Raw genomic sequence first — 13,512 nt, forward strand, 5'->3', positions numbered from 1 at the left:
GACCTGCCTGGGACTACGCTGCTCTATGATGTCAACACCAGGTTTTTGATTGTTTAGGAAAAAGAACAATTTAAAGAGAATAATGTCTGGTAAAGAAAAATGAAGCAGAATTTTACATATTAGTAAGTATTTGTTATCTGGTAAGTATAGCTACTAATTTTGGGGAAAAATTCATAGCAGATCTCTAACATCAAAGTAAAATACCTACAATAATTTTGTTTGCCAAGTTTATTGGTTTTATTTTCAATTCTGGAATTGATTACTATGTCATTCCATAAAATGGAGTAAATCTGAGTAAAATCTGAGTAAAATCCTGAGTAAAGGTGATTGATATTATAGACAAAAGAATAAAAGGCATTTAGGCATTTCCAAGCCATTTTTTTGGTAAGGCAGGAGCTTAAACAATAGAAAAGTAACTAATTAATTTAATCAGGTAGTTTCTGATTCTCTTTTTGGTAAGATTGAGGGATTTAATCATCATACAAATTATTAGTCTATCTGCAAAACTTGGCTGTTAATTTCTTTAATTGTGATTTTTCTGAAGATCTGACAAATAGTTTTACCTTGGTTACATGGAACTTTAGAATAATGACTCTCTTTCACTTACAGCCTCTTCTGATGGGGCCTATTATGGAAACTTTAAACAGAAAAGTAGCCTCTTTTAATTGTTATTTAACACTATGTTCAAATTCATGTTTCCTGCAATTAAAAGAGAGAAAAAATTATGAAACTCAGAATGACAACCTAATTTGAAATATTTCTATAATTTATTGTAACTAAATAATGCCTCTGCATAAAAACCTTAAAAATGTTTATCTATTTGGCATTGCTTTAATATCAGAGAAGGAAAATATGAGTTTATTGACAATTAATCACAAACATACAATCATAATTTTCATTTCTGATAGAATTTTGTTTCTATTTTGGATCTAATCACCATAATTTCATTTTCCTGCTCTGTACTAAATATTTGACCCCCTTCTCTTTTCCCCATGTTGAAATTCATATACTTGCATGCAAAATATTATGATGTTTGGAGATGGGGTCTTTGGAAAGTGATTAGGTCATAAGTATAGGGCCTTCATGACTGAGATTAGTGTTATCATAAAGTGTGTAACTGAACACAATGTGTTCAACCCTTGTTGAAAACAAATGGGACAAATACAATCAGAAAATTAAGAAAATGAAGAGAAATGCAAATATGGAGAACATTGAGGGTATTTTTCAAATTAGGGTCTATTCAGAAAGAAAGAAAGGAAGAAAAGAAAGAAAGAAGAACAAGTGAAAAAAGGAGGAAGGAAACAAAGAAGGAAAGAAACAAAGAAAGAAAGAAAGAGAGGGAGAGAGGGAAGGAAGAAAGAAGAAAGGAGAAAAAGAGGAAAGAAGGAAAGATAGAAAGAAGAAAGAATCTTTTATTGAGTAAATGTCGTATATTTATTTTGGAAAAATTTGTTATCACATGTAGAATCAGGCACATTAATGAGCATGTTCAGTTATAGAGCATGGTTCTTTCTACATTTCATGTTCAAGTGGCAAGTGGGAATGCCTTCTGGTGGAGAATTTTGCATTATGATGAGCACAAAATGAGAATGTTGACTCCAGGTCACCTAGAAGTGTGAGCTTCAGTGCCTCAGTGATTTTGTCTTCTTCTTTGTAGATTCCTTTGGACAGTCTTATCTAAAACAAAAGAGCAAGTTGAAGGAGTGTTAAAAGCCATTTAAAAGGGTAGCATCTCCCCATTACCAAATATCAGTGATTGTCTCTAAAAGTATCTACCTAGCAGCTATCATCTCCATAAAGCTTTCTTGTTCTTTCCACCATGTGAGGATACAGCAACAAGAAAGCTATCTATGAATTAGAATGCAGACCTTTATCAGAGACTGAATCTGCCAAAACTTAATCTTGAAATTTCTACACTTCCAAACAGTGCAAAATGGATTTCTAGTGTTCATGAGCCACCCAATTTTTTTATTGTAACTTTGTGAATGCATCAACTCAGGTAACAATTTATATTTGATTTTTCTAGATGAAAAAACTCTCCATTCTCTTTGTATCTTACAGACTGAAGGCTATAGCATGTGTAGCAGTTTGGAGCTGAGTTGAATAATTTAAAAGCACTTCTTTTATTCCTGATGATTTTAGCTCTTGCTGCATAATGGACTACACTGCAACTTAATCAAATCTAATGAATGATATATGTTAATAAGTACCAACTAACATATCAACCATTTTCCAGTCATTTGGTGCAGCTCTGTACCACAAGTTTCTCATTGTCTGGGATGAAGGCATTGCCTGTGACCATGTTCTCCTGGAAATAACAGAGTTAAAAAGGTAATCTGTGCAAGCACATTTCAAGATTTTCTTACCTCATGCCCTCTGAAATACCATTTTCCTATTAGATACCGCACACAAAGAGTAAATAGCCAAGCTAAGCATAGATTTCCAAGAGAAATATGCTCAATACATAAGGAATAGGAACAGAGTTAATATTGGCTGACTAGTAATTGAATTATCTTTGTGTGAATTTATCTTGATCAATTATGTAATTTAATAAAATGTTATGTAAATAAGGAGACATAAATGAATATTACTTGCGTTTCCTTAAAAACTAAGTTCAAAGAATTGAGCAAGAATTGAGTCCCATTAAATTATCAAATAAAAAAGAATATTAAATCCAATATAGGTAATTTCATTTAAAATATTATGAAAAAATAAAATTTAAAATCATTTATCATTAAAATTACTTTGCAAATGTTTCTAAGTTAAGGAAACAATAATGAAAATGTAACCAAAAACTACAACAAAATATCTAGAAATGTGAATTTTTATTCCAAAAACATTTTCAGCTATAATGCAAAATTGGAAAATACTTATAATTTTAAATGTCAATATACAGAAAATTATGATTTAATCTTTAGGTTACATTTATTTATTTATGTTGTTAAGGTAAAACCACATTTAAGATTTACCACATTAACATTTTGAAGTTCATATGTTAACATTACTTTTACAATTAGATGAAAATTATGTATTTTTTTCCTTAAATTCTTTTATTGGTACATTTTAGGTATACAATACCTTTACATTTATCATTGAGTGGTTGTACCTGTACACGAAGTCTATGCAAATAGGGAAGGGTGGAGAGGGTGAAGGACACACAGGTAAGGGAAAAAATAAGAAAATTATGTATCTTAATAAAGTCAGACAAGAAGACTCTCCCAAGAATTTAAAAAAACAAATTTTTAAAGAAGTATGTGCTAGTAATGTTTACAGTTCAACTGGAAAATGAACTGAATATCTAGTGAGTTTTGTAGACGTCTGTAATCATTATCACTTTGTGAAAATTAACAAAATAGGGTTCTTTATGTGGTTTCTTTTCCTAGGTCATCATCTAACAGGGGTGTTGTTCAAATTCTGTAAATAAATCATCTCCTTGGTGGAGGCCCTCAAAACCAGTCGAGGAGTGAGTGGACAGGTGAGGACTTCAGCTGTGTGGAGCTGGTGCTGCTGGCCCCCGCCCCTGTCCCGCCTCTGAGTGACAAGCGGAGCTTAGTGACAAGAGGAGCTGCAGCACCTCACTAGACACCCCCTCCCAGCCTCCTGGCTATGTTGGTACCTGGATCCACATTGCAAAGGCACAGGGGTTCATAAAGGCCATTGTCCTGAGCTCCAGAAGATAGAGCAGAATTGAACAACAGAAAGAGGGCCTCTCTCAGGCTCCTTGATGAAAATCAAAGCCCACTGGAAAAGTGAAGAAAATCTCTGCAATAAAGGCACATCAGACCACCATAGATGATCAGTTGGAGGGATCATTATCTCCCATTGGAGGGGAAGGGCAGCTGGAACCTGCAGTAGAACTTGCAGAGTTCAACCCTGCATGAGGTCAGGGAGCTCAACTTGGGACTTGCAGCCAGAAATCAGCATGAATCACATGGGTCTGCTACTGGCTTGCTGAGACTCACTGACTTATATCTGCACACTGTTATCCACGTTGTCTATTGTGACAGTAGAAACATACCATGAAGGAAGGCCTTCATTTTTGTTTTTTAATTGTTATTCTCAAAATTATTTTTTTTTCTCTTATTTTTAATTTTTAATTTTTATTTTTTTCTACTCTTCAAATTTTTCTCTTTTTCTCTTTCTTCCTTTTCTTCACTCCCCCCCCCCCATTATTCTTCATCTCCTTTTTTGCTCCTGTTCTGGCCCTAATTCAGATCTCTTCTTTCTTTTTCTTTTCTTCTCCTTTTCCTTCTCTCAATTGTCATTAGTTTTTAAGGAAAGTAAATACAGTTTCTAGCCTCCCTATTGCTGTTAGATTGTTCTGTTCTCATCTTTGTTCTTTCATTCTGTTTTTTCCTCTTATCTTCAACAGTTTCCTAGAGTTTGTGTGATCTTCCTCTGTCCTCTGGCCTCACTACGAACCTTTCCCTATCCTTCTACCTATCTATCCCTTCTTCTTCAACTCCTTCTAATTACCCATCCTGAAGGGTAAACTTGCTACATTGAAGAGTTTATTCACTATAAACATATGTTGGGTTGGTCCTTGATTTTGATTTAATTCACACAGTTAAAGGTGTAGATTAGTAACTACCACAAATTTTTATTTTCTAAGCTGTGTTTGATGCTATTGTTGTTGCTGATTGTATCACTTGGGTTAAGGTGTTGTGATTGATCTAATTAGTTGTCCTTCCTGGTACAATAAAATGAGATAGCTTCAGAGTCATAAGAGACTCAAAACCTAAAGACCAGCTATATCTGGAAGATACCTCTGAGAAGTAATCATTCTATAAGGGTTCTAAATACAAGCAACAAAGATACTTACAATAACCAATATTGAAGTATCAACCCAGGAATTAAACCAAGGACAGTACCAACAAAAATAATAGAAATGAGAAGACATTTAACCAAAATTTAAAACCACAAACCCAGACTTCCAGCCCACTAAAGGCAAATTCTGGGGGAAATGAGGTGAAAAAGTCTGATAATCAATTACCTGGACACCCTGAACTGATAGCACAGGAAGTAACAAAATAGATGAATGAGGCTTGGAAAAATTCAAAACTGAATGATCTCCCAGATAAATACAGAAATGCTGAGCAGAATGAAAGACATGATTAGAGACTCTAGAACAGAAACAGATAAAAAAATAGATGAGTTCAGGACCATGATGGAAACCATGAATGCCCATCATAGGAAAGAAATGGAATCCATTGAACAGATTTGAACAAATATCCAGGAGATTAAAAACTCTACTGAAAGCATACACAGCAGACTGAGCCAATCTGAAGACAGACTATCAGATATAGAAGACAGGATGGCAGTCAGTGACCATGAAAAGAGAGATCTCCTAAAAGTAGTAAGGGACCATGAGAAGTCAATCCAACAGCTCCTAGATGATGCAAAGAAGAATAATATAAGACTGATAGGAGTCCATGAAAAACCAGGAGAAAGTACAAATGACATAAAAAACTGTTCATAGAATTAATGACAGAAAACTTCCCTAACAGAGCAAAAGAATTTGAGATACAGATATGTAGATCATATAGGATTCCAACTAGTCATGATCAAAAAAATCTACACCTAGACATATAATGATCAGGATCCCAGAAACCCAACAGAAGAACAAAATACTACAAGCAGTTAGAACAAAGAAACAAATCACATGCAAAGGAAAGTCCATCAGAATCACAGCAGAGTTTTCCACACAAACACTAAAGTCAAGGAGAGCCTGGAATGAGGTATTTCAAGCCATAAAAGAAAACAACCTCCAACCTAGACTGATGTATACTGCAAAATGATCTTTCAAAATTTGTGGAGTAATAAGGCATTTCCATGACAAAGAGCACCTGAGAAATTTCATGAATACCAAACCACACATCACACAAATGATTGAACAATGACAAATGTATGTACTATAATTGTCCTCTGAAAATAGTAAAGAATGTCTTATACACAGAGGAAGATTTGTATTATTTCTATGATCATTTCATCCATATTTGGACATGGAATTGGGAAGTGAATATATCTTAGTTGGATATTAGACAAAAATCTTGCCTGCTTCTGATCTAAAGGCATTTGTAAGCTAATGATCATCTTAAATCATAAAGTGGCGCAGAATATTTTAAAAGTCCAGCATAGAAATTTCTTTAGTTAGCCTAAACCTGAGTAGAATTCTTTACTTACTGAATCTAAATCAGCTGCAAATACTAATAATATTCAGGTTTTATTATGTACATCCTTCTAAGATTTGCTTCATATCTTTGCTTTCTTATTGAGCTTACAGTAGTGTGAATGCTACAAATTTAGTCGAGTTTTTTGAGCCATTTTACAACTGACAGAAGTTGAGTTGCCATTTCAAGTCATGTAGTGATTAAAACCATGGAATGATAGACATATTTTTGATTTCATTCTCTTCTGGAGGCAGACTTTCAATTAGTCTTTATAATTCAAAGCACTGCTTGGTTTATCTTTTATCTTTTGAAGTAACAAAACAGGTTTTATTTATTTATTTATTTATGTTTCAGTTTCACATGTCCCTGAGCTTGTGAGCTCTCATTATTCCCAATTTTTCCTACATGGAAGATCACAAAATATGTTTTTCAGTTTAGTTCCTTTTGGTACTTGAAAAAATATGGTCAAAAACAATCAAATCCTTCTATTAATATTTACTGTTGTGTTTTACTTTTCTTAAAATTGTAAGCATTCCTTGGTAAGTTATCTGCCTTTTAAGTGGCTGTAATTAGGTTTACATGACATATCACCATTGCATAATAGGAATCTCATGCTTAGGGCTTTGTATACAATGTTCTCAAATGTCATCTGCCTTCTAAATGAGGTGTGTGTGGTATGAGAATTGTAAGGTGTAAGCTAATATGAGTGTGAATATGATGGCAACACCCCAGTTGCACAATGATTTTTATCATTCAAGGTATTGTTACCCTTTGTTACTTTAACTTTTAGTGTTCTCAAAGACAAATGTTTACTTCTCACTTATACTACAGAAAAATCTTAACTCTACAAGGGCTTTGGCTCATGTTGACTTAATAGGTGAGTTGCTGCAGTAGTGAAAGATGGTAAAGAAGAATATGTCAAAATAAGCACTGTTTCCTGACACTTTAACCAAAGATAATATTGCAATTGGTGGAAGAAAAGCAAGTTTAGGATATTAATTCCATAATCTATACTAGTTTTTTTATAATTTCTATATAATAGAATACCATAATTATAATTTTGAGGCATTCTTGAAGATTTAAGCAAAACTTTTTGATCTATAAATTAAGAAAAACAATAACAATTCCACAAAGTGTGAGAAAGAAGATAGTAGAATGGAGATAACCCCTACACGACTCTGTGAATGATAGGATTCAGACCAAAATAAGAGAGATTGTATTCCATGGAAAGTAAGGAAAAACTCTGAAAACCAATGAAGAAGTCACAGGAAATCTAAGCAGCACAGTGAAACAGAGGGGCCATACAGAAAAAAGTGTAAGCATTTTGGAAGGCTGTCCAACACAGGGAAGGAAACCAGGCTCCACTCTGGAAAGCACAGTGGATCAGTATGGTGGGTTCTGACCAACAGTCCTAACCTCTGGAGAAATCCACAGTTCATACAAGCTTCAGATCTTGGTCAGAGATTTGAGCTTCATGACTTCCATTGCACAGCAAACCAGCTCTAGAGGAGAAATTCAATACATTGCCCAGCAGTCTTTCAGCGGGCTACAGTCAGAAGCCTTTTTAGATGAGTTCTATTGTTAAGGGTGGAAGTGCTATTGGGATTAAAAAGACTCAGAATACTCACAAATTGAGGTCCCTGTGGGCTCCCTATCACACTAATGTGTCAGAGATGGCCACACAAGTCAGTGGAAAAGTATTTGATGAAGGCTTCTGAGGGGGATGATAAATCCCTCCATTTCTTCACCCCTCTCCCTCAGCACAGATCAGAAGTTTGATTAGTACCTCTGATCCACTGACACATCCTGGGTAAAAGCAGTAGCTTTGACATCTGTCACACTCTCAGATGCATTTCTAAAGTCCTCATATCTGTGGAGCTGGATATGTACTGCCTACCCAACATGACCCTCCTAATACTGAGGCATTGCCAGTGAGGCAGCTTGCTGCAGCATGGATATTTGTCATGCATGACCCTCTCTTAACTGCTTGGCAAACAGCATGGAACTTGTGAATAGAGTTCACTGCCTTTCATCCCGCATAGTCCACAAGCCTCGTCAGGGAAAGGCTACTTACTGAATGCTGACTGTGTCTCCCTACCCCAGGTAAACAAAGGCCTGCAAGTGAGGTGTATACTTCTCACCCTGCATGGTCCTCATAAAGCAAAAGCCCCACCAGTAGCAGGGTTACTTTCTAGGACTCTCATCATTCCTCCTAGGTACACAGCCTGAAATGTGAGCTGAGAAAGCATCACCCACCCACCACAATGGCCTACAAAATGTAAGAGCTATACAGGAGACAGAGCTAACTGCCTTCTGCATGCTGGCTATAAACCTGGATGGATGGTCTGAAACCTCCAAAGTGAGTGTGTACTACATGCCTGGTTGAGACCCTGTGGTGCAAAGCACTGTCCTTGGGTCCACAGCCTGATAGCAGCTAAGTGAACAAACACCTTGGAAAAAGAGTCTCCAAACCTAACACCTCAGCTACAAACACTTTTGACTCCTTTTTTTCTTTTTTCTGTCTTTTCCACTTTCATTCATCTACTCTATGATTTAATAGTTATACTTTATTGTATTTTAAATATTTCATCATTTTTGCCTTCTTTGAATAATACTTTAATTAGATTTCTCTTTCTTCTCTCCTCCTCTTTCCTCCCCTCTTCTTTTCTTCTCTTCTATTTTCCTACCTCTTTTTCCCCTTTGTCATGATCAGTTTTACTTTTACAAAATTTAGCTTTTTAAGTTATTTTACAAAATTTCAACAACAATCATTCTTTTATTAGTCTCATGATTTTTATAGTTGCTTTTCCATTTTTAATTATACAAATTTCCAATACACATCCTAATAAATACATGGATAATACATAATAATATCTTCATTACATGAAGTTAGTATCTGTATATAGCATAGCTCAATCCTTTAAATTCTCCTTTCCCTCTCTTTCGACCTGTCTCTCACTCAAGCTGAGATCTCCTTTCAATTTCCACACGGTCTATTATAATTCTTAAAGTGAAAGCCACTCATACTGGTAAATCCCTGTAATGGCAGGGATCTAGAGAGCTGAGGTCAAGCCCAACCTGAGCAACTTAATGACTTAGCAAGAACCTTCATAAATTAAAAAAAATAAATAAATTCACATAATCATCTACAACATCAGAAAAAGCTTGCAGTGAAATTAAAACTTCATTATGATAAAAGTTTTGAAGAAACTAGGTGGAGAGAGGCCTTTCCTCAAGATAATAAAGGCTTCATATAACAAATTCAAAACAAACATACTAAATGAAGAAAAACTGAAAACAATTTCTCTAAAATCAGAAACAAGAAAAGAAGAGCTCATTGTCACTAACTCTATTAAATATTGCCCACTAAATTTGGGCAATCAAATTTGCTTAATCAAATTTGCTTCCCTTCTTTACTGAGAATACTAAAACACTAATATTCCAAAGTCATCTATCTGGGTCAATGGAGTTATAGAAAAGTTTTAGGAGAAGGAGACAACAATTCCTCTAAATTATAAGCTATATTATTTAAAGTGGAAGAAGTTTAATTTCAGAGAAGAAAGAGTTGGATTTTACAAAAGATTAAAATAATTGTTCACAATAAAAATTCTGGCTCTAGTTCTCCTGAATCAGCTAATATCAGAAGAATATTCCCCCAGAAACAACATTAAAAATTGGATTAAAGAACACAGCTGGAGAAAAAAAGGGAGAGCTATTTGAATGTATGTAGAAAAATCCAAATATCAATAATTGGAGGGCTGAGAAGGAAGATATTTTCTACCTTATTTGATATTTTTTAACTCACTTTATGGGGCAAAACTAAAAAATCATCACATTAGCAAATTTTTCACTAGATGGGAAGATGAAGATTTTAATTGAGTTTTTCATGGAGTCTTAATTGAAAATCCAATAACTCAGATAGAGGCAAATAGTTGAAGTCTTCCTTATCTACTGCTAGGAGCTACTTTTTCTTAGTCATCTGGAAAAATAGGCATTAGGAGGGTCCATAGACCAGCTGCTGCTCCCCCTCTGTATCATTCCTTCCCTTTAAGTATTGGTGAGATATGTTTTCTCTTTGTTAAAGGTGATAGAGTCTTGCAGATACTATTAAACTTCCAAACCAGCTGATTTGGGGGTAATAAAATGAGGATTATGGTAGGTAGGCCTCAAATATATGAAACCTTAAAAAAATAATTGGGGTTTCATACGAGACAAGAGATTCTCTTGTTGGCCTAATGAAGCCAATAGATAAGAAGGAGATTCCCACAGGGAAAGGAACTGCCAAAATCTACAAGAAATGGTGAGTATCCTACAGGACCAGAGGGCAGAGTCTAGCCAAAGGCAAGCAAAAATCTGCAGTCACATTAATTTATAAAATGAACTCCCACGACAAACTGAATGAATTTAAAAGTGAAATTCCCCTAACTCAAATCTCCAGATTAGAACTTATTCTATCTAAAACATAGAATTTCTGAGATTTTCAGCAGTGGAAACAAGTAAGCATGCCTAGAATCCTGACTCAGTGAAACTGTGAAATAATAAATGTGAATTGTTTTAAGCTTCAAAGTTTGTGATAATTATTTATAGAGAGGTAAAGAAAATGCATCATTTGTCAATACAGAAGTTATATTTACCTGGAATAGAATCAGGAAAAAAGAACATAAAATAGTTATTAAGTACCAAAACTTTGATTCTCATGATGTTGAAAAAACAAAAATTGTAATTCAAAACCTATCAAAAAAAAGAGATTCCAGCCCATTTCCCAGGAATGAAGTAAGGCTACAGAAAAGATATGCCCTAAGAGAATAAGAGTATAATAAATGAGTCAGATTCAAATAAATCAAGAGCATCTCTGTATACATTGTTTCCTGATGAAAAAAATAATTTCCCTCTGGTATATTACACACATAAATGCAAATAAACACTTGTACACATGCACAAACACATATACAGACAGAGATAGAGAAATAAAGAGAAAAAAGTCATTCAACACATTTAGTTTTCCAGATGTTGGAGTTACATAACACTACGTGAATTTAAAATAAATATGAAAACTACATTATGGAAAATACATCAAAGCACAAATCATTTCACCTGAAAGATTGCTGTTGTGTATATGTCAATATTTGATTGTCTTAGTGTTTCTACTGTATATACAATCTCTTTTCAATGGCAAAGGATGAGGCATTATTAGTTGTAATGTTACATCAACATCCAGTTACTCTCAGACAAACTGATTTTCTTGTTGATTTACTTGTTCTTCATTAACTTGTTATTGCTAGGGTGGCATAGTTTTTCCTATTAATTGATTTCTTATGTATGCCAATATCCAGATTTGATTTGTGTCATTAACAATGCTGTCTTTCATTTCCACAGAACTGTGTGCTGGGCCAATTACCCTGTATATCCCCCTCCAAAATTAACAGAGGTAGTCAGATCTCCAGACAGGGACAATGCCTAGAGGTAGACATACCCAGAGTACATCACTAAAAAGCAGACACTAACTGAAAAGATTTCCATATAAGCAACAAACTCATTCAGTGCACCCAAAACTCAGCACAAAATAAAACAAACAAATAAACAAACCAAAAAAAGTAGAAACATGAGAAAAATAAAACTTCCCTACGCTCCCAACTGCTTCCAAGGTGATCTATGGGGCATCAAGGGAAAAGTAAGCAAAAGCCATGCTGAAGAATTATTCAAAAGGTTAATAGAGATTTTTAAAAACAGATTAATAAGGTACTTTGCAATCTCAAAAAGATATAAAATACAGATAATGAATATAATAAAATAGCTATCAGAAATTTTACATTTGATAAGAACAAAAAGCTAGATAAGCTAAACAAAATTATACAAAATATGCTTAACTAGTTTATCAAAGAATGAGCCCATGAAAATGTTCTAAATGGAAATCCAGAACATTAAAAAATTCTATTGAAAGTATGGGGAACAGAAGTGATCAATGTTAGGAGATAGTATCAGAACTAGAAGATAGGGCTGCTGTCAAAGATAAATTATTTAGAGATATCTTAAAAACAACAAATAAATATGAAAATGAATATAACAGCTGCCAGATGACAATAGGAAGACTAATCTAAGATTAATTGGAATTAGAGAAAGATCAGAAGACAGCAGAAATGGTATAAAAAACTATTTACAAAATATATGAAATATGTCCAATATAAGGAAACAGACATACAGAAAAATGAGGCACATAGAACCTCATGTTCAAAAGAGTCATGATTAAAAAAGAACAACACATAATTGTAAAAATCCCAGAAATCCAACACAGGAACTGAATCTTAAGAGTTGGTAGAGAACAGTAATAACTCTCCTATAAAAGTAAACATATTAGAATTATAGATGACTTCTTAACACAAAACTTAAAGGCCAGGAGAGCTTAGAATGAAGTGTTTCAAGCCTCAAAGGAAAATAACTGCCAACATTGACTTAATATCCTGAAAATACTGTATTTCAAAACTGATAGAGCATATGGTATTTCCACGACAAAAGGCACCTGAAACAATTCATGACCACCAGGATAAGAAAAGATTTTCAAGGGTTTCCTAAAAAGAGACAAAGAAGCCAACAATGTCAAAAAAAGGTCTAGTAAATGACTTTTATTAGACAAGCAATGTGAGCGCTTAAGCCAAAGGGGGTGAGGTCAGCAATAGGAAAATCCTGTAATGACATGAATAAGTGAGTATCTTTCAGCATGAGCTCTTAATGTGAATGATATAATTTCCCCAATCAAAAGACAAAGATTTGTACAATGGACCAAGACAAAAAAACCTCAACAATATACTGTATATGAGAAACACATTTAATAAAAACTACACAGATTAAAAATCAAAGGATGAGAAACAATATTCCATAGAACAGAAATCCAGAAGAAAAAAAAAAGGGGGAGTAACTCTCCTAATTTCAGACAAAAGTAACTTCAGGTCAAAACTTGAAGAGGGAAAGAATGTCCTTACATATTAGTTAAAGAACAATTCAACAAGAAGAGATAATTGTATATATAACTATAAGTATAAATCCAGTGAATAATGACATGCCTAACTTCACAAAACAAACATATATTAGATAAAAGAGCAAATAAAGAACAACACAATTATAGTGGGGAACCTCAGTACCCTGGTGTCACAGACAAATCGACAAAAAAATCAACAAAGAAGTATCAGGTTGAACCAAATCCTCAAACAAACAAATTGACTTAATAGATATTTCCTGAATGTTCTATCCAACAGAATACACATTTTTCTCAAGAGCACATTCCACTGTCTCTAAATTAGATCACACGCTAGCCCGTAAAGGACGATTATGTAAATGCAAGATGATC

The 13,512-nt window shown here is 34.2% G+C and overlaps 1 long non-coding RNA gene across 2 annotated transcripts in view; it reads left to right on the plus strand.

The window, feature by feature from the left end:
• LOC147825623 (uncharacterized) overlaps window positions 1-10,731 on the plus strand; it is a 56,948-nt gene extending 46,217 nt beyond the window's left edge. For both annotated transcript variants that reach the window (XR_015440344.1, XR_015440345.1), the window contains 3 exons: window positions 58-122; window positions 2,237-2,331; window positions 3,384-10,731. This is a non-coding gene — a long non-coding RNA (uncharacterized LOC147825623). The remainder of the gene's footprint in view (window positions 1-57; window positions 123-2,236; window positions 2,332-3,383) is intronic.
• The last annotated feature ends 2,781 nt before the right edge of the window (window positions 10,732-13,512 follow it).

The sequence above is a fragment of the Heterocephalus glaber genome, unplaced genomic scaffold (assembly GCF_053883595.1).
Source record: "Heterocephalus glaber isolate CG9 unplaced genomic scaffold, H.glaber_assembly_v1.0 deba00001497, whole genome shotgun sequence".
Classification (NCBI taxonomy): domain Eukaryota; kingdom Metazoa; phylum Chordata; class Mammalia; order Rodentia; family Bathyergidae; genus Heterocephalus; species Heterocephalus glaber.